Source organism: Lynx canadensis, chromosome C1 (genome assembly GCF_007474595.2).
Source record: "Lynx canadensis isolate LIC74 chromosome C1, mLynCan4.pri.v2, whole genome shotgun sequence".
Taxonomy (NCBI): domain Eukaryota; kingdom Metazoa; phylum Chordata; class Mammalia; order Carnivora; family Felidae; genus Lynx; species Lynx canadensis.
This window is the reverse complement of record NC_044310.1, coordinates 185,438,885-185,466,450: the sequence shown is the minus strand read 5'-3', so window position 1 is coordinate 185,466,450 and position 27,566 is coordinate 185,438,885. Positions and strand designations below refer to the sequence as shown.

Sequence of the window (27,566 nt, the reverse complement as noted above, 5' to 3'; positions counted from 1 at the left end):
GGATAAAATGGCTGTGGATGCTGAACTACCTTTAATTATTGTGAACAAACTAAAAATGGATTCAATTTAATTGAATTAATTCAGTTAATTTCCTGAACTCTTTATTCATGAGTTTTATATTCAACTCTCAGTTTTCAAGCAATCATTTTTTTCTTAAATGTACACTTTGAAAGATCAAGTACTGGGACACCTGGGTGACTCAGTCAGTTATGCATTGACTCTTGATTTTGGCTTGGTCATGATCTGACAGTCCTGAGATCAAGCCCTGTCAGATCAGGCAATGCACTGGGCATTGAGTCTACTTGATTCTCTCTCTCCCTCTGCCCCTCCCATTTGCACATGCATATCCCTCTGTCAAAACAAACAAAAAGAAAATAAAACAAAACAAAAACCAAAAGATTACACTAAATGACTAAAGCATTAGGGGGAGAATTAGAAAATACAATTCCTTTTTCAAAGCATGATTGTCCTTTTTTGCCTTCCCACTTTTATGATGACCTGTTGTTCAGTCTAGAGGTAACTCCAACAGCCAGATTTGTCTAGTTTTTTAATGTGTATATAGGGAGATGGAATGGTGGTATTGGGCATGACTTCAAGGAATTGTGTTTATCTTTTTTGGAATTTAAATGGAAAGTCTAAAAGTTTAGGGAATGTATTTCTTTTGAGTGAAGAGAAGGGTATTAGTGGAAGAATTTCACTTGAAAGAAATAAAAATATGTAGCCTCTTTGTGAACTAAAAGAAGCCACTTGTTGATTCTGGCAATTTTATGTAAATCTTTAGTATTTATATTACTTTAGTACAAGGTGATTTCTCTCCATAAGGCACAAAGAAACAAATTTTTCCATAGATTTTTTTTTTAGCAAGAAAGATTGTTGTATTGTTGTCTAGGAAGAACATGTAATATGAATTTATTTAATGAATAAAAAAATAAAAAAGAGGTTGAACTTAATGTCTTTATAAGATTTAGTCATCTATCCTTATGTTTTTTACTTGCATTTGACTCTTGAATATGATCACATTAATCTTACTCCAGAATTGTGATTCTGTGAGTGTTTTCTCTTCACTGTCAATATAAATACCACAAAGATAGAGAAATGCTGGAGTAGGTATGGTTTTAAGTCATAAAGAAGTTTAGTTGCTATAGTGAAGAGAGTAAATGCTGTCCATTTAGACCCAGTGGGCCAACTCCTCCATCTGGGAGATGAGAGCTGAGAAGCAGAAACAGTTCATTCTTCTCTTACTTTGGCAAAGGCCATGTGGCCTAGTAGGGGGAGAGCACTGGTCAATGGATTAGAGGACTTGGGTTCTGCTCTTTGTTCTCATCTTCCATGTAGCCACAGTTCCATTACCTATTGAGTAGGGAAAATAGTTCTCGCCTTGATGGAGGGCTGTATTCTGAGGGAATAAAACGGAAGTACTTGGTAGACCTGTAATGTACAAATGAAATGTATTATTCATACTCTTTCCAGATCTCTTGTAGAAGTTTGGTTTAGTTGTTGCATCAGTATTAAACAGATGAGAGAGGGTAAAAACACATGATGCCACTGAGTCATTTGGAGTTGTAGGAGTTGAGAGATTTGCCAGTTATGTGGATTAGCTTCTTCAGGTTCCTATCACTGCATTCCAGACCACTGGCTTCAAGCAAGGCCTATTGAAAACCAAACGTCTATTTAATGGGTACAGAGTTCCAGTTTTGGAAGTTGAAAAAATTCTGGAGGTGGATGATGGGGATGGTTGCACAGCAATGTGAATCTTAAGTGCCACTGAACTATATACTTAGAAATCGTTAAAATGGTAAATTTTATGCTGTGTATATTTTACCACAATTAATTACTAAAAAGTGTATATTAATTTCAGAAAAGTTAAAAAAACAAGCATGTGAATAATTTCACTAAACCTACACTTTCTAAATAAAATGTTGGCAATTTTCTAATATCTGTTACAGTATACAAACGTGAGACCTGTTTTTCCCTTTTAATCTATTATTATGGACCCTGCAACTACATATGAAGTTTAGTTAATGGTGTAAAATAGAGCTAATTAAATTTGGCCTTTGATTCAGCTATTTAAAAAAGGGTAACTTACTATTTTCCTTAAATAATTTTCAAAACCAACACCATCACACTTCTTACCTCCTGTTCATATTCTAGTTCCCCTTTTCCTTCTATTTTCTCTCTTCTCCCCCCTTGTGCCTTGCTCCATCATGGTTCTTTAAAATATTTGAAACAGCTGTACGTTCCCGAAGGTTGATCCTATGGTTGGATACAGTATGTATCACCAGCTTTTCCTATGCAGGAACTGGTGGAAGTAGCTGGGATGGATCTATAACAACTAAGGATTATCAAATTGGATTGAGAAAATCTGACAAAATGAGCTAGGAAGTACCCTGACTCATACTAATCTTTTCTCTTATTGGCCTCCTAAAAACAAACTGACGGTTCATGCAAATGTTTCCGCAGTATTTTTCTTTTCATCGGACCACAAAGTGGACATTGTATGGAGTGTGGCTTCATAGCTCCTCTGACCTCCGGCTCCTGCCAGATGGCTTTGCCCATGACTTGTGCCTGTTGCAAATGGAACAAAATCCATGTGGACGAATAGATTTTACAGTCTATCATCTCTTTAGTGTTTTTGCTCTTTCCCACTTTAAACTTCAACGTTCAGTTTCTTAAGAGAGACAAGGAAAGCAAAAAGCTAGGTTCCGAGGGTGATAAGGACTTTTGCTGTTGTTATTGCGCAGTGGGTTGTCATTTGTTTCCAACCTGAATTTGGGCTCGACTCAACAGTAAATAAAAACTACTTTCAGCATAAAGGGCAGAGGGTGGGCAAAATAAAATATAACTGCAAAATAAAACAAAATGGGGGAGGGTGATATTTTCATTCCTCAACATAATGAAAAGCCTTGCTCTATAATTGGTTTGTACTGTCTTGGAAGTGGCGTCCATGGCCCACAAAGGACCACTCTATGAGAGATCTGCAAGGAATTTATCATTCCCTCTGGCTGAGCCAAAGCAGGCTTGATATACAATTTTGTTTAGTATAAATATTCTCATGTTACTGTTTACTCTGTGGGGATATGAGGATCTCACTGACAGGGTACGTGCTCCACTGCCTTGCTTTTAAAAGGCATTTATTTGACTCTGTTTGTACTTGCCCAGAAACTTCAGAGAACAGCCCAGGAACTTGTTTGATAAGCATCCAGACCATGCTCCCGGAATATGTCGTGCTCGAGGGGTTAGAAAAGCTTATTGTTTTAAGCAGGCCTGCATATGGCTTCGTAGGAGCCCATTTTTCATAAGTAGGAACAATTAGGGCAGAATTAGAACACTTCTCTAGGGTATAAGGAGCAGTCCTGGTGAGCGTGGTTCTGTTGGACTCACTCTGACATTGGGTAACTCGGCCACTTCTTTTGTCCCTGTTTGCAGCATTTTGAGGCAAATTAGTTTGTTGTAAATTAAGGTGTGAGTCAGAGACCTCAGCACGGAATAAATTTCTCTCTCTAAAGGTGTAGTGCGCGCATCGTCCAGCTATTGTCTCTCAGCCACACGCCCCTCCTTCCGTGCACTGCTTTATACCACTGGGATTCTGCACACCGAATTTCTTCTTGGCCAGCTGGTTTCCTGTTAGGCTCTGCCAGTATGGGGTGCTGGATGGGGAGGCTGTGGAGCTGGAGGAGAGGGACTTTCTCTTCCCTATTTGCTTCCCACTGCGGCAGTGGCTCTCGAACTGACAGGGGCTCCCCGTTCCAGGACACTTTTTTTCTGACACTTTCAGAACTGGCCTCTTCCTGTTCCATAGAAGCCCCTGCAAGGGCTCTCCTCTAGCTTCTAGGCTCTGAGAACCCCAGGCTCCCCTGTTCCTTCAGCCTTACGGCCTGCTGCTTCCTGTCGTCGTATCGCGGGGTTACCATTTTCTGTCTTTTCCTCTTTTTGTTTTCCAACAATTTTGGTTGACCAATTTTTTATGTTATCTCTTTTGAAACACTTAATGCAGTTACTGTTTTCCTGACTGGATCCTATCAGAAATAAATCTATCAGCAGACTGAATTGAAGGAAGGGAGAATAAGGCAGGAAATATTCAGTGTAAATATAGTTTTATTGACAACAACCCATTGATGGTTACTTGCCCTTTTTTTGACATTAGCATTTTATTCTCATAATTTCAATGTTTTCTTTATTGTTGAATCCTATGTTCCCTTTGACAGTCTTGTTATTCCTTCAGCTAACAGGGAGACTGAATATTGACCTGCATTAAGGGTGCGAAATATCATGGTAGACTATTGGGTGTAGTTTTCCAATGAATGTCTTTCATGTGGTAGCTTATTCCTCAATTAAAAATGTAGACTAATATAATTTTTAAAATTAAATTCTTTTCAATTATGATATTTATGTGTCTTTCCTTTTGTAACCATCTTCCCTTGCCAGGTAAATGATGTTTTTTAGCTGATGGTAGGCTCTCAGCCAAATAACTTTCCCAAACCTTCTGGGTAGCATCCTACTAGCTTTTCTTAGTAGAAAGGAAGTCACTGCAGCCAGTCACTGTTTCCTAACTTCTTAGGTACTTACATCTTCATGAAGACCAACTTCTTTGGAAAAAGTAATCATTGTTATTGATGTAGTCTAGTAAGGACCTACTACTGTAAAACTATATTGTGTCCAGTAAGCATAATGAATTTGTGGTAATTGTCCCAAAATTATGTTTAATAGTTCATCTTCCTTTATGATGTCCACACCAATATTTCACAAGGATTAAAGGAAGACAAAATAGCAACATGCAGGAAAAGAAGTCTTTAGTGAGCCCTGAGCTCTGTTAGCGTCATTAATTGTGACTACCTTCTACTGAATTCCTAGGAGGTGTCAGGTACTATTATATGATTTCACAACAACTCTCTGGAGTAAATGACTGTAAAGTAATAAAATTCTCCAAGTTCCTTTTAGCTCCCTGGGTCAACCAGGATCCTTTTCCTACCATATCCCATATCCTGTAGATTTATACCACTGCTCTAACCCTAAACAGTTCCCATGGACTCCAGGCTTCTCCTCCTGGTCCTGGTCAGCTTTTGTCTTTAGTTTTTTTGTGATCCAGTTAGATTCGTACATCCAGGAGGTTGATCCTCCCCTTTTGTGGTACTTCTGTGGGATAGTCCACCACAGAATTCTGAAATTTCCTCCAGACCTTAGACCTCTTTCCAATATTTCTCTACTCTTTTCTCATTTAAAATTTCATCCAGCTCTGTCTTTTACACAATTAGAATATACTGAATTCTTTCTCATTTGTTCCTTCCTGCATCTGGAAGATCCATCAGCGTCCAGTCTCATAGCTTCCTCCGCTGGACTGTCACTGTATCCTGTGCAGGAGTGTGCTACTAGGCACAACCCTGCCTCCTCAAGCGAGGAAGCAGAGGAGGAAGCCCCACACCCTCAGACTTCTCCCAGCTGAATTTCCAAAATTGAGGCACAAAACTTACTCCAATTAATTAGGAGATTCCTGAAATTGCTCCCACTGTTCTCAAAGAGTCAAGTCAGTCACAGGACCTAAAATGGTCCGCTTCAGTGTTTAACTCAGGGAGGAAAATTGCCACCAGATGGTGCCAAAACTGCAGCTAGGACCAGGTGGATTTGAGTGTGCAGCCAGTACCCTAGCACTCCTGGCTGCCTGACTGTAGAGAGTCACTTGGGTTATTTTGGTTTGAATTCACTTCCCCACATTTTATGCAATGATGTTTTTTGGACTGGACACATTGAGTTGTGGCAGGGGTTTATTCATCTCTTATTTGTCTTGTTGACTACACTGTACAGTCTTTTGGGCTTCATTCACAGCATTTACTGAGCACCTACTATGTTTTAGTGGTGCAGATTTACCATGATGCGAATGAAATGTAAGCTACAGATGTCCTCACTTGAATGAAGCCCTTGTAAGTCCTTGGACAGGTCCTGGTAATAAGCTCATAAGGTCATATGATTTTGTAACACTGGTAAACATATGATGTGTTTGCCACAGTTTGTTCAAACTGGTGTCTCTTCCCAATTATACTTCTCCATTAAACTTCCTCTCATGACAGGTGGTATTAGAGTGACCAGGGTCAGCTTCGTGGGCTTGCAGCCTGTGCAACCGCACAGGGTCCTGTGCATGGTTTATATGCTCTGCTGTCACTGAAATTCTGAATAATTTTTAAGAAGAGGACCCCCATTTTCATTTGTACTGGGTACACAAATTATGTAGCTGATTCTGGGAGTCGCCATGGGCATTTTCGGACCCAGTTAAAGGGGAAGTTGAGCTGGGGATAATTTGGATTTAGCAGGATATACATATAGGTCCATAGTTACTTCCATACATAGTTAAGTCAGTGCCAACTTCTCCAGTGTAGGAATGGCTTCCAGGAATCCTCTCACCCACTGTGATGGCTCACCACAAAGCTGGGCAAGAGGACTGTCACAAATGAATGTGTCCTCTGGTGCTAGCACCAGAAATATGTAAGTTGTGGAGGGAAAACAAGGTCCAGGAGGTATGGAGCTAGAAGCTAGTCTCTGGAAAATCTTTCCCATTTTTAGTAGCATAAAACTGTAAGCAAAGGATGTGGTTCTTAATAATGCCCATCTAAAACAGAAACTGTCCTGCAGAAGTATACATGTTGATGTAGTATATACAGTTGTAAATACACTAGGTTATTTGCTTTTTTCATGATAACCATATAAAATAGAACTCAAAATTCCTAGTTTTTTTTGGGGGGGGGGGGCGGGGAACAGATCTCTGGTAAAACTAAAAAGAGTAAGTGTGTCCGTGTGGGACGTTGCATTCCAAATGTTAATAATTATAAACAGATTTCTATCAACCATTCTAGAAAAAAGAATGAATTTGCTTTATATTCTCTCTATATAAATGGCAATTCATTGTTATTTGAATAGGTGATCAAAGAGTATGCAGCCATAAAAGTGGAAACATGTAGAAAAGTATTATAGAGATAATTAGTAAACATGCCATGTTATTTTTTCAGGAATTTGCAATAATGATAATAATTCTCTGATTTTAAAAATGTATAATTTATTTTATTTTCTCGTTCTAAATTCACTTATGAGCTTAGTTTTTAATTTTCATTTGTTTATTTTTGAGGTATGATTGACATGACATTATGTTAGTTTCACTTATATAATATATTGATTTGATGTTTGTATGTATTGTAAAATGATCGATGCAACAAGCCCAGTAACATCTGTCACCATACAATTATTTTTCTTCAAGATGGCACCCAAATTTGTATAGGTTTCAGGCCTCACAGAACCTAGGTCTGCACCTGTGTGCCGAATGCATTTGACTCATACATTATCTTATTTAATCCTCACAACATCCATCTGATATTGGTATTATTTCTGTACCACAGGTTCAGAAACCAAGGTTCAGAGAGATTAAGTAACTTCCTTGAAGTCATATAGCTAGTAAGTTGTAGGACCAGGTTTAGGTCTGGCCTTTCTAAAGTTCATGCTTTTTACACATTGCTCTCTAGTTTCTGGAACAATGAGACATTTCCTTAGAAAAGTCTTCAGAGACCACCAGGTTAGATTATATGTTCCATCTTTTCTTTCATAGCCCATATCACAATTATTTAATTATTATTTTTTAATGTTTATTTTTGAGAGACAGAGAGAGAGAGTGAGCGAGTGAGTGGGCGAGGGGCAGAGAGAGAGGGAGATGCAGAATCCGAAGCAGGCTCCAGGCTCTGAGGTGTCAGCACAGAGCCTGATGCAGGGTTTGAACTCGTGAACCGTGAGATCATGACCTGAGCCGAAGTCAGACCCTTAACCAACTGAGCTACCCAGGCGCCCCTACAGTTATTTAATTATTAAAGAGAATGTCATCAGTGTGCTTCAGCCTCCGTGGAGGAAGCTGTTTTGTTTATTACATGGGGGCTCAGCACGTATAGTCAGTGAATTAGTTCCTTTACGTTGCCTGATTTTCAGAGGCACCTTAGAAGAGCTTTTTGCTCCAAACCTCTTTTCACCTTTCTTCCTCCCAGGCAGAGGTGGTGTCTGGAAACACAAAACATTAGGTTCAGGATGAATCCCTGAGGGTGTTAGGGTTGTGCAGTTGGTCATGGAGAGATGTTACTGTTGATTCATTCACACCTTCATATGGATGTCTGGTGCCTCGAATGGGTACCCATTTCCAAGGTGGTGGGGGTAGTGGCCATTCGTGCCATAAGTGCGTCCATTTCATGGTTTTGTATTTTTGTAAACTGAGTCATCTTAAAATGGGGGAACACCTGTATCCAATTTTCCCTGGAATGTGCAACTTAGTTCTCTTATACTCCCCATTTCAGATGAGGTTTTCTAGATGACACCATCTGGGAAATGTCACTTTGATTAAAGTAAATATGCAACACAGTTAACACTGGGAGCCTATTTGAATTTCCCTAAGTAGCCACATCTTACAGAAGCAGAAGGCAGGCAGATCTGTGGACTGGGAGAGCTTGAGAGTGTTGCATTCCACGCTTTGGTGTCAGTCGAATGGCAGTGTGTGGCCGACTGAGCTCTGAAGGGTTTTGTGTATTTTTCTTTTCTTACCATTGGGCAAACTTTTTTTTTTCTCTTTCAGTTTATTTTGACACTAAGAAGAAAATATATAAAAATAAAAAACTTAGCTTTATGATTGCCAAGTTTTTTTTCCCAACTAAGAAACCAGTTGTTGAAAAATAAGATGAATGGTATCCTTTGTTTTATTTTTGGTGTAGCACATTAGGGCACTGCCACTGGAATGAGGCCAGATTCCCCAGGCAGGAGGGAGCATTGGCTGAAAGGAGACGTAGAGATCTGGGGGGAAAAGGGTCAGGTGGGTGTGTCAGGATTTCCTCTCGTTCTCCAAAACATCTCTTTCCTTTCTCAAATGCCCACCCCTCCTATCTTTCAGTCATTCTTTGTGTTTCTAGCACTTGCTACTGATGGGGATGTCATCTATTTGTAAGAAAACACCATTGGATACAATGTGGTGCTTTCAGCTTTTACGTTGTGGTTTTCCCAACTTCCACAGCTACTGACTTACTTGACTGTGGGATCATGTATGGTCAAGGGCAAGAGTGAGTTGTTAATGTGTAAGCAAGCCCTACAACTGTTAGCATTATTCTTCCTTTATTGTTGTCTTGTCACCAAGTGGTTTGGGAGAGCCAAGGGGCAGAGTCTTAACTTCCTTGTTCTTCAAGTCAGCCTCAGAGCAGTCCCTTCTGATCTCTCTCTGCCACCCACATGCTGGAATTAAGAGGAAGAGGTGGGTGGGAAGGGTCACATTTTCAAGGAAGTAAGGGAAACATCTCAGAATGCTTTAAAGCATCCACATGCTTCCTAAGAAGTTAAATCTAAAATTGCTCTGTGGACATGAGTAAACTGTAACTCAGCAGAACCTGTAGCACTTCCCCAATTCGGAAGGAAGTCTCTGAAAACTTTACGTACCTTGGCTTGTGTACCTAACTCATTTATTATAAATTTTGTTTGCAAGGGTATTTTCCTTGCTAGACTGTGAGCTCTTTAAGCACAGAGACTGCTTTGTTCACCTTGGTAATTCCGATGTCTGGCATCAGAAAATTTTTGTTGAATAAATTAATGTGCAAATAACTGAATCCAGAGCCCTGGTGTTGGGTCAGAACCAGATGACTCTCTAGGCGTAGATAGTTTAATCACTTATCAACTGACCTGAGGTTTTGTTGCATGAAGTTGACTTACACTGAGGGGATGCATTTAAAGAAGGAACTGTTTGGAACTTCTAGGGAGCACAGAGTTTGGCTCCGCTTATGTGCGCTGTTGGGGAAACGAGGTGGAGACACCAAAATTCTTCATAAAGACAGGCAATAAAATGACTCCAGAATGCAAACACCTGACTCTCACTTCCCATGGAAACATTAGCAGAGGATGAAGTGTTAGCTTGAGTGCTCACACCTCTTCCTGTCGTCTTTACTATTAAATTCTGGCTGTCTTTTAAATGCCCCACGATCCACTTGTAAACTCTTTAAGCAAAAATGATGCCAGGTTCTGTTCTGTGGCTACCAGATTGGAGCTTTCTCTCCCTGCTTTATTCAGTTAATTGAGCTGTGCTGGAAGGTTCAGTAATTTATTCTATGGAGTCTTTCTGTACAAACAATCCCAGGCTGAGGGAAAGAGACTTAGCTGAATCTTTCAAACACTTGAGATGCAGAATTCATGTTTTGGAAAACACCAGTGAGTCACTGTCCTCAAATGTCATTAATAAAAGACAGTCTCCATCATCAGCTTTTCATTAACTGAGCTCAGAGTTGCCTCCTTTTATTGCTTTTTACATGTTTATAGTATCTCATTCTTTCCTTGATTCTGGATTTTCACACCATATGGCCACATCTTTAAGTCATTTTTCAGCTGCTCTATTAAATAGTAAAATGAGATTCAGAACAGATTTCTTTGATTTTAAAATAGCATTTTGGGTGTGTGACTTTTTAGTAAATAAAAAAAGAATTAAAGCATTCAAAAGCATGAAATTTCAGGTATTCCTACCCAGACAGTGGAAGATGTAGCTTTCTACTTACTTCAAGTAAATACATGTTTACCTCGTGGAATTTCACCTGTGGTATAAATTGATTCATTCATCTGCATATTGAAATTTGTTTCTACTTAAATAAGATTTAGCCTGACTATTGCTAATGAACATAGATTGAAAATGAAATTGAGATCAGTATATCTTTCATAACTATTCAATATTATATTCTCATTAAAAATAATCGCTGCATCTTATGAGCATCAATAATGCTCTATTGCTGTAATTGTGGTTGTGATCCTAATATTTAATAAAAGGAAATGTAGCATTTGTTTATGTTTTACTTCTTGTTTCTGGAATATTTAGTGTCAGTTCTTGAGAAGTGGCAAAGGAGGGAGTGTTACTGCTAACATTTAGAGGTCACCGTGTGGAGTTGGTCAATGAGGGCTTAAAGCATATAGTCCTGCAATTTAATACAGTCTACTTTATAAAGGATTAGGAATTTAAAGACTGTTAAATATTTACTGCCTGTTTTCTGAGCCAGAAAAGGTGTTTTGGTGTAAGCAGATTTTTTTTAAAATTTTTTTATTAAAAAAAATTTTTTTAACGTTTATTTATTTTTGAGAGAAAGAGACAGAGCATGAGGGGGAGAGGGACCGAGTGAGAGGGAGACACAGAATTGGAAGCAGGCTCCAGGCTCTGAGTTGTCAGCACAGAGCCCGATGTGGGGCTCAAACTCATGAACCGTGAGATCATGACCTGAGCCGAAGTTGGCTGCCCAACCGACTGAACCACCCAGGCACCCCAGAATTTTTTTTTTTTAAAGATAATACTTAACAAAAGGAAACCACTGCATGAACAAATTTTGTAATATGAGTAAATTTGCCACTGATCCAGACTTTAGCAGCAGGGACTGTGTCAATCACAATGAATCAGCTTATGAGTATGTGATCTGAAATCTTCAATTACCCATTAAAATCAACATCGACTTGAAGAAATGACTGACCTAGAGTGGATTGTTTAAAGTTAAAAGCAAGTGCACTCAACATCCAAAAGGTCAATAGTCTCTTAATTGTAATTCAATAAAGTCAATTTTAAGTAGTATATAATTTGTGAGTGTTATAAATACAGTTCACATATTTTAACTCCAATGACGGTACTATTTGCTAGAGAAATATGCTTCAGTTGAGGATAAGTCCATGAATGAGTGTATTTGGATTATTATTGAATTTTTTAGTTCATTATTTAATATGATACATAGGAAAGTAGCAATTTGAAGCAACATTCTAAATAATTCAGATAAAATTTTGCTTTTCCTGATTTATTTGAAATGGTCATTGTTTTTATTGTCACCATGACAAACTTACACAAGATTTTAAAATAGCAGTAACAAAAGAGTAAAAAGCCATTTTTAATCCTATTTAAAATTTTAAAATCACATAATTTAAAATCACTTCTGCATGTTCTGTTGTATTCTTTTCATAACATAAATCTCTGGAAGAGATTGAAGATACCTCCCAAAATGTTGTGTACCATTTCTTGAAATGGAGATTGACAATGGAGATTGTCTTTAAATCCAAAATTAAGAGGGCTGCATGTTTTCCACAAAGCAAAAATCGTCACCTCTCAGCATTCACTAAGCACCTAAAAGTAAGTGGTGGTAGAGAATTCTACAAACATGGTACTTTTCCCCTCAAAACTTGAAATTAAGGGAACTGGCACTTATCCAAACAAGTAAAAGAAGGCCGAATGACAATGTGATACAGAAAAGTGCACTGACAGATCAGAGGAACATGCATTCCTCAAACTGCATTGTCATTTTCAGCCTGCAGGTACACAGAGGGTCTCCCTCTTTGAAGGAGATCCAACAGGGGATTTGGAAGACATGCCAGTCTCCTGGTGTTTCCAGATCATTACCTGGCAGGAGGCAGCTTATTCTTCTCACAAAAGTATTTATTCAGTAACCGTTTATTGAGGATCTATTGTGTGTCAGGTGGTGTTCTAAGAAATAGGGCTACAGATGAAATAAGACCCCTGCCCTCAGGGAGCTTGCTGCCTAATGATAGTCTACAAATCAACAAGTAAATAGAAAAATTCTCAGAAGATGTAAGCACCACATAGAGATATAAAGCAGAGTAAGGAGATGGGATTATTTTTTAATCCTGTTTAAAGATCAGGTCTGAGGGGCTCCTGCTCCTACTGGTTCAGTCAGTAGAGCATGCAGCTCCTGATACCAGGTTCATGAGTTCAAGCCCCATGTTGGGCGTAGAGCTTACTTTAAAAGAAGAGAAAAAGAAAAAGAAAAAAATCAAGCCTGGAATGCATTTACTTTTTTTGTAAGGTGGTCAGAGAAGGCCTTATCGATAAGATGCCTTTTGAGCAGAGACAGGGCAGAAAGAACAGAATTCGCTTATATGGGAGGAAAGGCAAGCAGTAAGACAACCAGAATAAAGCAGGTAAAACCTTCACCTCTAGCCACCTTGTATTCAGTGATCATGTTTGACATAGCATACCAAGTAGGTAAGAGACAATTTACGAGAGTATTCTCTGGTGCATACCATCTTGGAAAAGCAGTGTTTTCATCTACCATTTATTAAGTACCTTGTGTGGCAGGCGTTGGGTTGGGCATTTTGCAACAGTCCAAAGTTTTTATGATGTCCTTTCTCTAATAAGGAAATTGATGCTTTAACTGAAGTTAAGTGACTTGCTCAGGCCCACAGAGCTTTGAATGGTGAAGCCAGCCTATGATCTGGGGTCAGTCCTACACTGAAGTCCCTCCCTGCATGCTATTCTCTCCAAGAAGGTAAAATGAATGGGAAAATGGCAACATGAATGGATTATTTAAATAGCTTCAAAATGTGGCAGATATTAATATTCTTTACTGGTGAGAAAAGCTGAATTTTCTACTGGAAAAAGAAAAGTAAATGGCTACCAACCTCTTGTTGGTATCATTAAGGGCGGCAAGATTTTCTACCACAGAGAACTGGAAACGTGACCATTATCCTGTAAGTTTGGACTCTCAGGGCCACTGATCCCCATAATACATGACTCCTTTCTCTTCTCAAATGAGAAATGTTTGCTTTGGCCACAATGCTTTTTTATTTTTAAACTTTTATATACTTTATTAGGATTACTTTCTTCTAGGCAGATAGAGCCAGCCCACTATTATGAGTAAAATCCACCCAGTTCCTTTAAAGTAGCTTTGGAAATGTATTAAAAATTTGCCAGCTCTCAACTTGTCTACCAATCTGTATTCAAATAGATCAAAAGGTTAATATCTATTACTACTTATCCTGAAGTATACATTTTTTAGGGCATCTGTATTTTCAGTGATGAAGTGTAAAGATTTCTATCTAAGATACATCAGCTGGAGTATTGATTCATTTGGACAGCGATGTATGGAAAAGTGATCTTCTACCAGCTTAATTAGAGATACAGATCTTACTCGCTATGCCGCTTCTTTCTGTAAGATTTTGGTCCTACACTTTGAACTAACCTTGCAGAGAAAAAAATGATAATGAAGTGAAATGAACATATAATGAGTATCTGTTAAAATAATAGCTCTGGAAAGAAACTGAAGTTTAATGCAACACAGGAATTTTCTCTACTTGTTTAGCAGATTCACTTTACAGCTGGTTTTAGGTCTTGGCCCAAGTAGTTGTAAGTTCTTGATGTCAATGCCATATGTTTAGGGGGAATAAATATCATTCCAACAGCTATTTAGACCCTCCCTTCATTCATGTGTGCTACACATACATTTCAGTACTGGACCCTGCTTTTTTAAAATGAGAATGTCTATATCAAAAACTGGCTTAGAGTTTTGTCTTTGTAGTGAAATCATGATTGGCTTTGAAGAATGGATAAGATCTTGTGGTAAAGATTCATAAGGGCAAAATGTCTATATAAATGCACTATGCCAAGCTTAAAAATACTTTTATCCCCTCTTTGTTCTCTAGTTTGTTTTTGGTAATTATTTTTAAAGTTGAGGATAAACATTCATATATATTTTATGTTTCTGCCAGTTGCTTCTCAAATAAATATCCCTCTTCCTTATCTATTCCCAGGCAACTTGCACCAACTCTCAGAGGGTTTCTGTGGAAGACTAGACAAGAATTATGTCTTGGGTTGTTTGTTCTTTATTCGTATTTCACCTAATTTATTATTATTTTTTCAACCTCATGTATCATTTCCATTTCCTATAGTTTCATCATGTTTCTAAGAGAACTTTGGGCATAGAGATACATGCAGGCAGTTGGATATGTGAATTCCCTATATACAAGTGTGGCAGTTAGGAGCAAGGGCTGTCTCTAGTAGGAAGAAAGAACTTGGGTTCTCTCTAAGGTAGTAAAGAAAGGCCCATTTCATCACTTTCTCAAGGTCTGCTGTCCCCATTGTATGATTCCAGAAGCATTTTGAAGTCATTGTCTGTGTATGTGCTCCCTAATCCATCCATTAAATACAAATCAGAAAATTATAAATTTAATAACATATTTGATGGTACAATGAGAATCTAAAGAGAGGGGAAAAAAGGGTATGTTCTTTAATTTAACCAGAATTGATGATTAAATTACTTATGTTTAGTACTAGGATATTTGAAAAATTTTTAAATAGTCCCACGATTTCTGTTTAGGATCTTGCTCTGGATGTGAAGTATGCACATATGGAGTAATTAGAGAGCAATTTGAAGCAGTGCATGGACACAAGAAGGAGATAAATCTCTATGCTGGGCATAAATGGACTGTAGAGACAAGAAAGCATCAGAGGGAAAGACAATCAGTTGTGCAGGAAATGCAGATTACTGAGGAGATTGAGCATATTAAAGAATGAAATATGAGCAAGAGCACAGAAATGGGAAATAAGTGATACATAAATGGGCCATTGGTAGGCATGTGTGCTGTTAACACAGAAGGTCCAGAGAGGACCTGGCCTTGTTTTTTGTTTTTTGTTTTTTTTTTTCTTTTTACCTCAAGATGCTCACAGCCAAGCAGGGAGAAGAATATGCAAACCACTCGTTATAGCACCAGTGGTTAGTGAGGATAGATGGAAAATAAAAAAATTCTCTGGTGGAAGGACTCTAGGAAGGTTTCTTAAGGGGGAGGTAAAATTTGAAGAAGGAGACAGGGACTTTCAGGCTAAGAGAATACCAGATATAGTTGGATGGAAGTGAGATCTATGGTGGGAAACAATCTTCCATGTACTTTAAAATCTAGTATCAACTATTTCTAAATTTATCAGAAGACCTACTACTTTATGAGGCTTTGTTGTACAATAGCTTTGGGACTTCATATTTCAAGTATTTGTGAAAATTGATAACAATTCATCAAGTATAATAGAAAAATTATAATTTCCGCCAAAATCCATTTTCCACCATTTTTAGGTTATTTTTTTTCCTTTTCAACAAAATTCACATGAATTTTTTTCTTACATATAAAATTGTAAGAAGAAAAAAGGCAAAATTCATAATGGAAATCATTTCACATCATTTATCTGCATAAACAGGGGTAGCATAGTTAATTCTTTTAGCACCGTAATGGAAATTAACACACCTAAGTGATGTGATTGTTAAAAGCTGATAGTATATACAAACATAGTATATACTATACCGTATAGTATATGTAATAGGTATATATACATACAAGTATGTGTATATGCATGTATTTGAAAGGCACACCTTACATTTTCCTGTAGTCTCTTTCATTACTTTGTACTGTAGCATCAGCATTTTTTCTTTATACTATTAGCCCTTTGGAAACCACAGTTATCAAAGTAAACAAAGTAGATGGTCTTGACTGTATAATATTATATGGATTTAACATAAATTTCACATTATGTACAATGACACTATTAAATGTGTTAATACAACACATAAAATGACCAATTCTCTTTAAATTTTAGTGTTTAGCATATTTGTTTTGATTGTACGTGTGGGAGCTGTGAGAACAGCTCTGCAAAAATACTTTGCAAGTTACCATAGTGACTAAATTGTAGTGCTTTATGATGTTGTCTTTCCCCTGGGTCTTAATTCAGATGCATGTGTTTTCAATCACAACCAAACAGGTGACATTTAAATTTTCCTATTAAAAAATGTTTATACACACATACAGTTTTATAACTTTACATAAATGTATAATTTGATCATATTACACATTCTTAAAGTCTTCTTTTTCTCTTTTTCTTTTTGCTGGATTCCTACATCCCTTCCCTATCCCAGTAATCTATGTTAACAAATGGTATGTAGTCTTTTATTTTTTTCCTCCATTTTCATACTGTTACATACAGACCTATGTATGCATGTACAAAAACAAAGCAGGATTCTGTGGAAGTCCTTCCAAATTAATTGATATACAGTAGTTCCTATTTATTCCTTTTAATGGGTACTTAATATTCCATGTTGTGAATAGGCCATAATTTATTTAACCACTTTGTTTCTATTTTTGTCTACTACGAATAATGCTTCAATTAAAATAATTATACGTATGTCTTCACTTACTGGTGGTGTTTTTGTTTCTGTGGAAGAGATTCCAAGAGGTTGGGATTGTAGGGTCAAAGAACATATTAATTATTTTAAACTTTCAAAGAGGTTACCATATTACTTTCCCAAGGCAGTATAACAAGGGGTGCCTTGGTGGCTCAGTAGGTTGAGCATCGGCTCTTGATTTGGCTCGGTTTGTGAGTGCCAGCTTCGTGTCAGGTTCTGCACAGCAGAGCCTGCTTGAGATTCTCTCTCTCTCTCTTTCTCTCTCTCCCTCTCTCTCTCTCTCTCCCCCTCCCCTACTGGCATGTGTTCTCTTTCTCTCTCTCTATCAAAATAAATAAATTAATTAAAGAACAAACAAAAAACAAAGGGACTGTAACACCTTACATTTATACCTAGCAGTATTTACAAGTATCTTTTCTCCCTGTCCTTATCAGCAAAAAGTGTTAGAATTCTCATTAGGTTTTGCTACTCTTATAGGTGTAAAGTTTCATTGTTACTTTAATTTGAATTTTCCAGACTATTTCTTTTAAATGTTTATTTATTTATTTGCAAGAGAGAGAGCACGTACATGACCAGGGGATGGAAGAAAGAGAATCCCAAGCAGGCTCCACACTGTCAGCATAGAGCCCCATGCAGGGCTCGATCTCACAAACTGCGAGATCATGACCTGAGGTGAAATCAAGAATTTCAAAAATCCCCTGAATTTTCCTGACTAATAATGAATTTGTTGGTTGAAAATTTGGATGCTTTTAAAGAATATGATCATTGAAAATTTATATCTATTTAAGAATTGGCTTATTCATATCCTTGCCCGTTTATTAGATTTTACCTTTAAAAAGCTCATTTGTGAAATCTCCTTGTATATTACATATATATCCCTTTGTGTATCATCTGTGATGCAAATACATTTTTCTATATGCATTGTTTCTCTCTTTGCCTTTCAGGTGTTTTATGCTATACACAAGTTTAAAATATTTTTCATAGCCCTTCAAAAAATATATTAAGATAAAATTATCTAATCCTTCTCCCAACTCTCCAAAACAAACCCTATGAAATTCTAACTGAATGACATTACAAGATGTATTTGACATTTTTATGGAGCTAAGTCTTTTCCAAGAATCTGGTATGTCCTTCCACTAGCCAGACCTTATTTGATATCTTTCAGTGGTATTATTGTCCCTTCATAAATGTCCTGTATCTTTCTTGGAAAATTTACTTTATGCATTTTATTGTTGCTACTGTACATATAATATTTTTTCATTTCTAGATACCTAACTGGGAAAAAGATGTTGACATTTAGATATTTATCTTATATTCAGCTATCTTGCCAATTTTGTTAATTCTGAATTTTTTTAACTTGCATTCTCATTACCATGCATTCATATTACCAACAGAAAATAAAGAGTTTTACATCTTCTTGTCCAGTTTTTAGGCCAGCTATTTATTTTCTTTAAAAACCCAGACAGTAGCAAATAATAATGGAGATACTGAGCATATCTGCTAAGTTCCTAATTATAATTAAGGTGACTGCAATGTTTTACTGTTTAGAATAATATATGCTCTTGACTTTTTAAATTTTTTTTTTTTTTTTTTTTTTTTTTTTTTTTTTTTTGAGAGAGAGACAGAGTACGAGCTGGGGAGGGGCAGAGAGAGAGAGACACACACAGAACCTGAAGCAGGCTCCAGGTTCTGAGCTGTCAGCACAGAACCCAACATGGGACTCAAACCTGTGAACTGTGCGATCGTGACCTGAAGTCAGACGCTTAACCAACGGAGTCACCCGGGCATCTCTATGCTCTTGATTCTTTATAAACGCTCTGCATTGTAAGTTGTTTTCTTCTATTGCTGTTATTCTTAGTGTTTATAATTGGAGAGGACTGCTGAATTTTATCAAATAACATTTTGACATTTATTAATATTTTTAATGATTTTTCTTCTTTAATGTGTAGATGTAAGGGATTCTGTTGATAGATTTCTTACCATTAAGCCACCTTGAATTCCTTGAATAAACCACCCTTGGTCATACTATACTAGTCTTTTGGCAAGTTGATTTTATTTTTGCTATTGTTCAGAATTTTGCCTAAACTCATAGTAAAATTGATCTAGTTTTTTTTTTTCCCTTGTATTACCATCATTACTGGATTTTGATATTAAGGTTCTACTTCCTTATGAAATAAATTTGATAGCTTTACATCTTTTTCCATAGTCTAGACTAATTTAAATAAGTTCATAACTGTAATTGTTTAAATATTGTATAAAACCATATTGCCTTGGTGACTTTTTCAAAATGATAACTTTTTTCGGTGGTAATTACCATATTCAAGTTTTTACTTATTAGGTTGATTTGGTGATTTATAATCAGTTAGGAAATCAACCATTTCCTTTAGATTTTCAAACTTGTTTTCTATGAAGTTATATACAGTATTCTCATGATTTTTAATCTCTTTTGTTTCTGTGGTTTTTATCTTTTTGCATCTTTTTGCATGTTTTGGTTATCTTTGTTTTTATCTTTAATCAAGTTTTTGAGTCCCTTTTTAAAAAAAAAATCACGTTTTAGATCTTTTCAAAGAATGAACTTTTACGATACATTTATCCTTTCTGTTGTGTGTTCTATTTTGCTTTCTAGTTTCTCTAGGTTTATTTTGTGATTATTTTCGCAATATTTTTAGAGGGAACACCTTTTTAATGTTTAGGTTTTTTTCCCTGTAAAAACAAATAATGTGAAGCCTTAAATTTTCCCCTGCAAACATCTTACTTTATTTCATAATCTTTATTATCTAAACAGTTTCTAATTTCTCTGTTTACTTCATCTTTGAAGTAAATTTATTTAAGGTTTTTTTGAGGTTTATTTGAGAGAGCATTTCGAGATTTCTAAGTTGTTTAGATGATTTGGGTCACTCTTTTATTATTTACTTTTGATTTTATTATACTGTGATCATAGAGTATGCCCTGTTAAAATTTCTACTTAAAAAAAAAAATCCCTGGGGTGCCTGGGTGGCACAGTTTGTTAAGCATCTGACTCTTGATTTTGGCTCAGATCATGATGTCATGGTAGTGAGATCAAGCCCTATGTCGGGGCTCTGCACTGGGCCTGGAGCCTGCTTGGGATTCTCTCTCTTTCTCTCTGTCTCTCTCTCTCTCCTCTCTCCCCTCCCCTGCTCACGCACACACACTCTCTCTCTCTCTCAAAAAAAATCCCTTTCTCTCCAATTTATCTCTTTCCCTTCTCTTCAGCTACAATACAGCTATTCCAGTCCCTGCTTCTTGTCAAGGGAAGTGCTGTCCTAGGGATGGCAGAGCTGCAAGCTGGACAGAAGCTGGTCCTTGAATAGTCATGTTGAAAAGCCGTATCCCTGCCAGGGCCTTTCCTGTTAACACTATTATGTGAGAGAAAAATGAACTTCTGTCTTTTACAGGACATTGTTTACGTTCTCCTTCTTATAGCATCTTAGCTCTTGTGGTTATGCACCTTATCTGCAAACTTGTGTTCATGTTACCTTTTCATAATATTTTGGCTCCTGTTCTTTAATGTAGAAATCAAATTCCTTTATAAGAAATAAAAAAAATGCAATGCTTACAATTCTAATGTTACAGTTAGTGGTAATGACACTATAACCACAGGCATACAAGACAAAATTATGTCCTTGGAAAACATATAAATGTGTTCATATATATATTCATATGATTTATGTTTTTATTTCATTATGAAAATATTTAAATTGGCTGTGGATATGTTTTATTCAGTCTAAGATGCCATTGAATCTAGGTCATGCCATTATTTTTTTTACCATTGAGAAAAAAATTGCCAGTTACATAATTCAATGACTCAATACTTCTTCCTAACACTTAGAACTTTTGTTTTATACTTACATAAAGATTGCTTTTGGATTTCTTTATTTTTATCTTTAAAATTTTAAGTTTTTATTTAAATTCCAGTTAGTTAACATACAGTATAATATTAGTTTCATGTGTACAATATAGTGATCCAACAATTCCATACATCACTCAGTGCTCATCACAGCAAGTGAGGTCCTTAATCCCATCACCTAATTTTTCCCATTACTCCACCTACCTCTCTTCTTGTAACCGTCAGTTTGTTTTCTATGGTTAAGAGTCTTTTTCTTGGTTTGCCTCTCTCTCTCTCTCTCTCTCTCTCTCTCTCTCTCTCTGTCTCTTTTTCTTCCTTTGCTCATTTGTTTTGTTTCTTAATTCCACATATGAGTGAAGTCATACGGCATTTGTCTTTGACTGACTCATTTCACTTAGCATAATACTCTTTAGCTCCATCTATATTGTTGAAAATGGCAAGATTTTCATATGTCAAGATTTCATTCTTTTTATGGTCAAATACTATTCCACATCTTTATCCATTCATTGGTCATTGGACACTGGGCTGTTCCCGTAATTTGGCTACTGTAGATAATGCTGCTATAAATATATGGGGTGCATGTATCCCTTTGAATTAGTATTTTTGTATTCTTTGGGTAAATACCTAGAAGTATAATTGTTAGATCATACGGTAGTTCTATTTTTAACTTTTTTGAGGAACATCCATACTGTTTTCCAGAGTGGCTGCACCAGTTTGCATTTCCACCAACAGTGTAAGAGGGTTCCCCTTTCTCCACATCCTCACCAACACCTGTTGTTTCTTGTGTTGTTGATTTTTGCCATGCTGACAGGTGTGAGGTGGTATCTGATTGTAGTTTTGATTTGCATTCCCCCGATGATCAGTGAGGTTGACCATCTTTTGATGTTTCTGATGGTCATCAGTATGTCTTCTTTGGAAAAATGTCTATTCGTGTCTTGTGCTCATTTTTAAATTGAATTATTTGTTTTTTGGGTGTTGAATTTTATAAGTTCTTTATATATTTTGGATACTAATCCTCTATCAGAAATGTCATTTGCAAATACCTTCTATTCCATATGTTGTCTTTTAGTTTTGCTGATTGTTTCCTTTGCAGTGCAGAAGATTTTTATTTTGATGCAGTCATAATAGTTTATTTTTTATTTTGTTTTCCTTGCCTCAGGAGACATATGTAGAAAGAAGTTGCTATGGCTGATGTCAAAAAAGTTACTGCCTAAAAAAAAAAAAAAAAAATACTGCCTGTGCTCTCTTCTAGGATTTTTATGGTTTTGGGTCTCACATTTAGGTCATCAGTCTATTTTTAATTTATTTTTGTGCATGGTGTAAGAAAGTGGTCCAGTTTCATTCTTTTGCATATTGCTGTACAGTTTTCCCAACACCATTTGTTGAAGAATTGTCCTTTTTCCCATTGGATATTCTTTTCTGCTTTGTCAAAGATTAATTGGCCATGTAAAGGTGGGTTCATTTCTGCATTTTCTATTTTGTTTCATTGATCTATGTGTCTATTTTTGTGCCAGTACCATACTGTTTTGATTACTATAGCTTTGTAATATAATTTGAAGTCTGGAAATGTGTGCATCCAGCTTTGTTTTTCTTTTTCAAGATTGCTTTGGCTCTTTGGGGTCTTTCATAGTTCTATACAAATTTTAGAATTGTTGTAGTTCTGTGAAAAATGCTATTGGTATTTTGATAGAGATTGCATTAAATGTGTAGATTACTTTGGGTAGTGTAGAAATTTTAGCAGTATTTGTTTTCCTAGCCATGAGCATGGAATGTCTTTTCATTTCTTTGTGTCATCTTCAATTTCTTTCACTAGTGTTTTATACTTTTCAGACTACAGGTCTTTCACCTCTTTGATTAGGTTTATTCCTAGGTATCTTATTGTTTTTGGTGCAATTATAAATGGGATTGTGGTCTTAATTTCTCCAACTTCTGCTTTGTTATTAGTGTATAGAAATACAACAAAATTATGTATGTTGATTTTGTATCATGTGACTTTACTGAATTCATTTATGAATTCTAACAGTTTTTTTGGCAGATTGTTTCGAGTTTTCTATATATAGTATCATATCATATGCAGATAGTGAAAGTTTTACTTCTTCCTTGCTGATTTGGATGCCTTTTATTTCTTTTTCTTGTCTGATTGCTGTGGCTAGGACTTCCAGTACTATGTTGAATAAAAGTGGTGACAATGGACATCCTTGTCTTGTTCGTTTCGATAGAGGAAAAGCTATGTTTTTTCCCCCATTTAGGAAGGTATTAGCTGTGGGTTTTTCAGATTTGGCCTTTTTTATGTTGCCTCTAAACCTGCTTTGTTGAGGGTTTTTATCATGAATGGATGTTACTTTGTCAAATGCTTTTTCTGCATCTACTGAAATGATTATATGGTCCTTCTTTCTTTTATTAATGTGATATATCACATTGATTAATTTGCAAATATTGAACCACCCTTGCAAATCAGGAATTAATCCTACTTGATTGTGGTGAATTATTTTTTTAATGTATTGTTGGATTTGGTTTGCTAGTTATTTTATTGAGAATTTTTGCACCTATGTTTATCAGGGATATTGGCCTGTAGTTCTCTTTTTTGGTGGTGTCTTTATCTGATTTTGGTATCAGGGTTATGGTGGCCTAATAGAATGGATTTGGAAGTTTTACTTCCTTTTCTATTTTTTGAAATAGTTTGAAAAGAATAGGTATTAACTTTTTAAATGTTTGGTAGAATTCCCCTGTGAAGCATCTGGTTCTAGACTTTTGTTTGTTGAGAGTTTTTTGATTGCTGATTCAGTTTCTTCCTGTTTCACTTTTGGTAATTTATATGTTTCTAGGCATTTATTTATTTCTTCTAGGTTGTCCAATTTGTTGGAATATGGCTTTTCATAATATTCCTATAATTGTTTGTATTTCTGTGGTATTGATTGTGATTTCTCCTCTCTCATTTGTGATTTTATCTGGTCCTTCCTGTTTTCTTTTTGATAAGTCTGACTAGAGGTTTATCAATTTTACTAATTTTTTTCAGAGAACCAGCTCCTGACTTCATCGACTGTTCTATTGTTTTTTTAGTTTCTATATCATTTACTTATGCTCTTATATTTCTTATTTCCTTCCTTCTGGCAGCTTTAGGCTTTGTTTGTTTTTCTTTTTCTAGCTCCTTTAGGTGTAAGGTTAGGTTGTTTATTTGAGATTTTTCTTGCTTCTTATAGGCCTGTATTGTTATATACTTCCCTCTTAGAACCACTTTTGCCGCATCCCAAAGGGTTTGGCCTGTTGTGTTTTCATTTTCATTTGTCTCCATATATTTTTTGATTTCCTGGTTGATCCATTCATTGTTTAACAGAATGTTATTTAACCTCCATTATTTGTGGTCCTCCCAGATTTTTTCTTGTGGTTGACTTCTGTTTTCATAGTGTTGTAGTCGAAAAGGTGCATTGTATGACTTTGATCTTCTTCAGTTTGTTGATGCCTATTTTATGGCCTGATATCTGTTCTGGATAATGTTCCATGTGCACTTGAAAAGAATGTGTATTCTGTTGTTTCAGGATGGAATGTTCTGAATATATCTGTTAAGTTCATCTAGTCCAGTATGTCATTCAAAGCCATTGTTTCCTTGTTGATTTTGTGTTTCAGTGATCTGTCAATTAATGTAAGTGGGGTGTTAAAGTCCCTTACTATTATTGTAGTATTATTGATTAGTTCCTTTATGTTTATTATTAACTGTCTTATGTTTTTAGGTGGTTTAATGTTGGGTGCGTAAATATTTATAATTGTTATATTTTCTTGTTGGATTGTTCCCTTTATTATTATATGGTGCCCTTCTTTGTCCCTTGTTACAGTCTTTGTTGTAAAGTCTCGTTTGTCTGGGGGCGTGTGGGTGGCTCAGTCGGTTAAGTGTCTGACTTTAGCTCAGGACATGATCTCATGGTTGGTGGGTTCAAGCCCTATGTCAGGCTCTGTGCTAACAGCTCAGAGCCTGTAGCCTGCTTCAGATTCTGTGTCTCCCTTTCTCTCTGCCCCTCCCCTACTCGTACTCTCTCTCTCTCTTTCTCTCTCTCTTGCAAAAATAAATAAGTAAATAAAATAAAAACATTAAAAAAAATTTAAAGTCTAGTTTGTCTGATATAAGTATTGCTACTCTGGCTTTTTTTTTAAATAGTGTTTTTTTTTAATGTTTATTCAGTTTTTGAGAGACAGAGAGAGAGAGAGAGAGAGAGAGAATGAGTGGGGGAGGAGCAGAGAGAGAGGGAGACACAGAATCCAAAGCAGGCCTCAGGCTTTGAGCTGTCAGCACAGACCCTGACATGGGGCTCAATGAGATCATGACCTGAGCTGAAGTCTGATGCTCAACCACATGAGCCACCCAGGTGCCCCCTGTCTTTCTTTTGACATCCGTTTGCATGGTAAATGTTTCTCCATCCCCTCATTTTCAATCTGCAGATGTCTTTAGGTCTAAAATGAGTCTCTGTTAGACAGCATATAGATGAGTCTTTTTTTTTTCCTCATCCATTCTGACACCCTGTGTCTTTTGATTGGGAACATTTAACCCATTGACATTCAAAGTAATTATTGATAGGTATGTATTTATTGCCATTTTATTACTTGTGGTTGTTTCTGGAGCTTTTCTCTGATCCTTTCTTGTCTTTCTCTCTTTAATGTTTTGCTGATTTTCTTTAGTGATATATTTGGATTTCTTTCTTTTTTTTTTAATTTTTTTTTTAACGTTTATTTTATTTTTGAGAGAGAGAGAGACAGAGCATGAACGGGGGAGGGTCAGAGAGAGGGAGACACAGAATCTGAAACAAGCTCCAGGCTCTGAGCTGTCAGCACAGAGCCCGACGTGGGGCTCGAACTCACGGACCGCAAGATCATGACCTGAGCCGAAGTTGGCCGCCCAACCGACTGAGCCACCCAGGCGCCCCGGATTTCTTTCTCTTTATTCTTTCCATGTTTATTAGCAGTTTTTGATCTATGGTTACCATTTGGTTTGTTTATAACCTCTTCTGCATATAGCAGGGATGATTTAGTGGTCATGAACTCTTTTGGTTTTTGTGTGAGAAACTCTCTCTCCTTCTATTCTGAATGATAGCCTTGCTGGATAGAGTATTCTTTATACTGCTGCAACACTTCCTTCCGGCCTGCAAAATTCCTGTTGAAAAATCCCCTGCTAGCCTTATGGATTTTCCCTAGTAAGTTACTGACTTCTTTTATCTTTCTGCTCTTAAGATTTTTTCTTTTTTTTTTTTTAAATTTTTTTTTTCAACGTTTATTTATTTTTGGGACAGAGACAGAGAGAGCATGAATGGGGGAGGGGCAGAGAGAGAGAGGGAGACACAGAATCGGAAACAGCCTCCAGGCTCTGAGCCATCAGCCCAGAGCCTGACGCGGGGCTCGAACTCACGGACCGCGAGATCGTGACCTGGCTGAAGTTGGACGCTTAACCGACTGCGCCACCCAGGCGCCCCAAGATTTTTTCTTTATCACTATATTTTGGAAATTTAATTACAGTATATCTTGGTGTGGGTCTTTTGTTGATTTTGGTGGGAGTTCTCTGTGCCTCCTGGATCTAGATGTCTGTTTCCTTCCACAGATTAGGGAGTTTCTAGCTATTACTTCTTCAAATAAATTTTCTGCTCCATCTTCTCTCTCTTTTCTTCTGGGACTCCTTACGATATGAATGTTACTATGTTTGATGGAGTCACTGAGTGTTTTTGGACTTCCTTAGATACAGATTTTTAATTATACATTATTCTTGTACATAGATAAAATGGAACGGATAAATGAAATAAATTAGATGAGGTTTTCCCCAAGCTTCTTCCTAGGAAGAGTTTGACTTTTCTGAGTCACCTTCAAATCATAGTCATTGATATTCACATTTTCCCCGCACAAAATATCCTCTGTGACATTAAGAGTCTTAGAGAAGCAGTATATTTTAAAAGAATGCTTCACTATTGTCTCTGAGATGTTCTTCCAAACCCCTTGACACCAGTTCTGCAAGTTTTAATATACACATGGGTGGTAGGCAGAGTGATGGCCACCAAAGCTATCTGTATCCTAATCCCTGGACCCTGTGAATAGGTTACATGGCCAAAGGGAATTAACATTGAAGATAGAATTAAGGTTCTCAGTCAGTCGACCTTAAAAATATGGAGATTATCCTTAATTATCCCTATGGACCCAACCTAATCACAAGGATCTGCACATGAAGAAGAGGGAAGCAGAACAGGATGCCAGAGTGATGCACTGTGAGAAGCTGACCTGCTTTGAAGGCAGAAGAAGAGGACTGTGAGCCAAGGAAAGAGCGCTGCCTCTAGAAACTGGCAAAGGCAAGGAAACAGATTTTTCCAGGGCCTTCATAAGGAATACAGTCCTGCTAACACCTTAATTTTAGCCTAATGAGACCTCTTTCAGACTCTGAAGCCCAAAACGGTAATAAATTTGTATTGCTTTAAGGCACTAAGTTTGTGGCAGTATGTTACAGCAGCAATAGAAAACTAGTACAGTGTACTAGTAATGATAATGTTTCAAGAGTGACAGCTGGCTGACAGGAATTTGATGACATACACTGATTTCAGGGACATTAAAGTGTGAAAAAGTATGTACCTTAAAATTAATGAAATATGGAAAATGTATATTAAATCAGCATCATAGGAAGGATCATCTTAGAAATTGTGACTGTGGACCCAGATGGTCTTGTGATACACAGAATCCAGCTAGACATCATTTTAATGTCTATATTA

At 36.8% G+C, this 27,566-nt stretch overlaps 1 long non-coding RNA gene across 1 annotated transcript; it reads right to left on the bottom strand.

The window, feature by feature from the left end:
* Positions 1-290: 290 nt before the first annotated feature.
* On the bottom strand, positions 291-21,434 carry LOC115521711. The gene is made up of 3 exons (XR_003971149.1): positions 21,319-21,434; positions 5,343-5,348; positions 291-301 (listed from the first exon to the last, which is right to left on the bottom strand). It is a non-coding gene; the product is annotated as an uncharacterized LOC115521711 (long non-coding RNA).
* Positions 21,435-27,566: the final 6,132 nt, after the last annotated feature.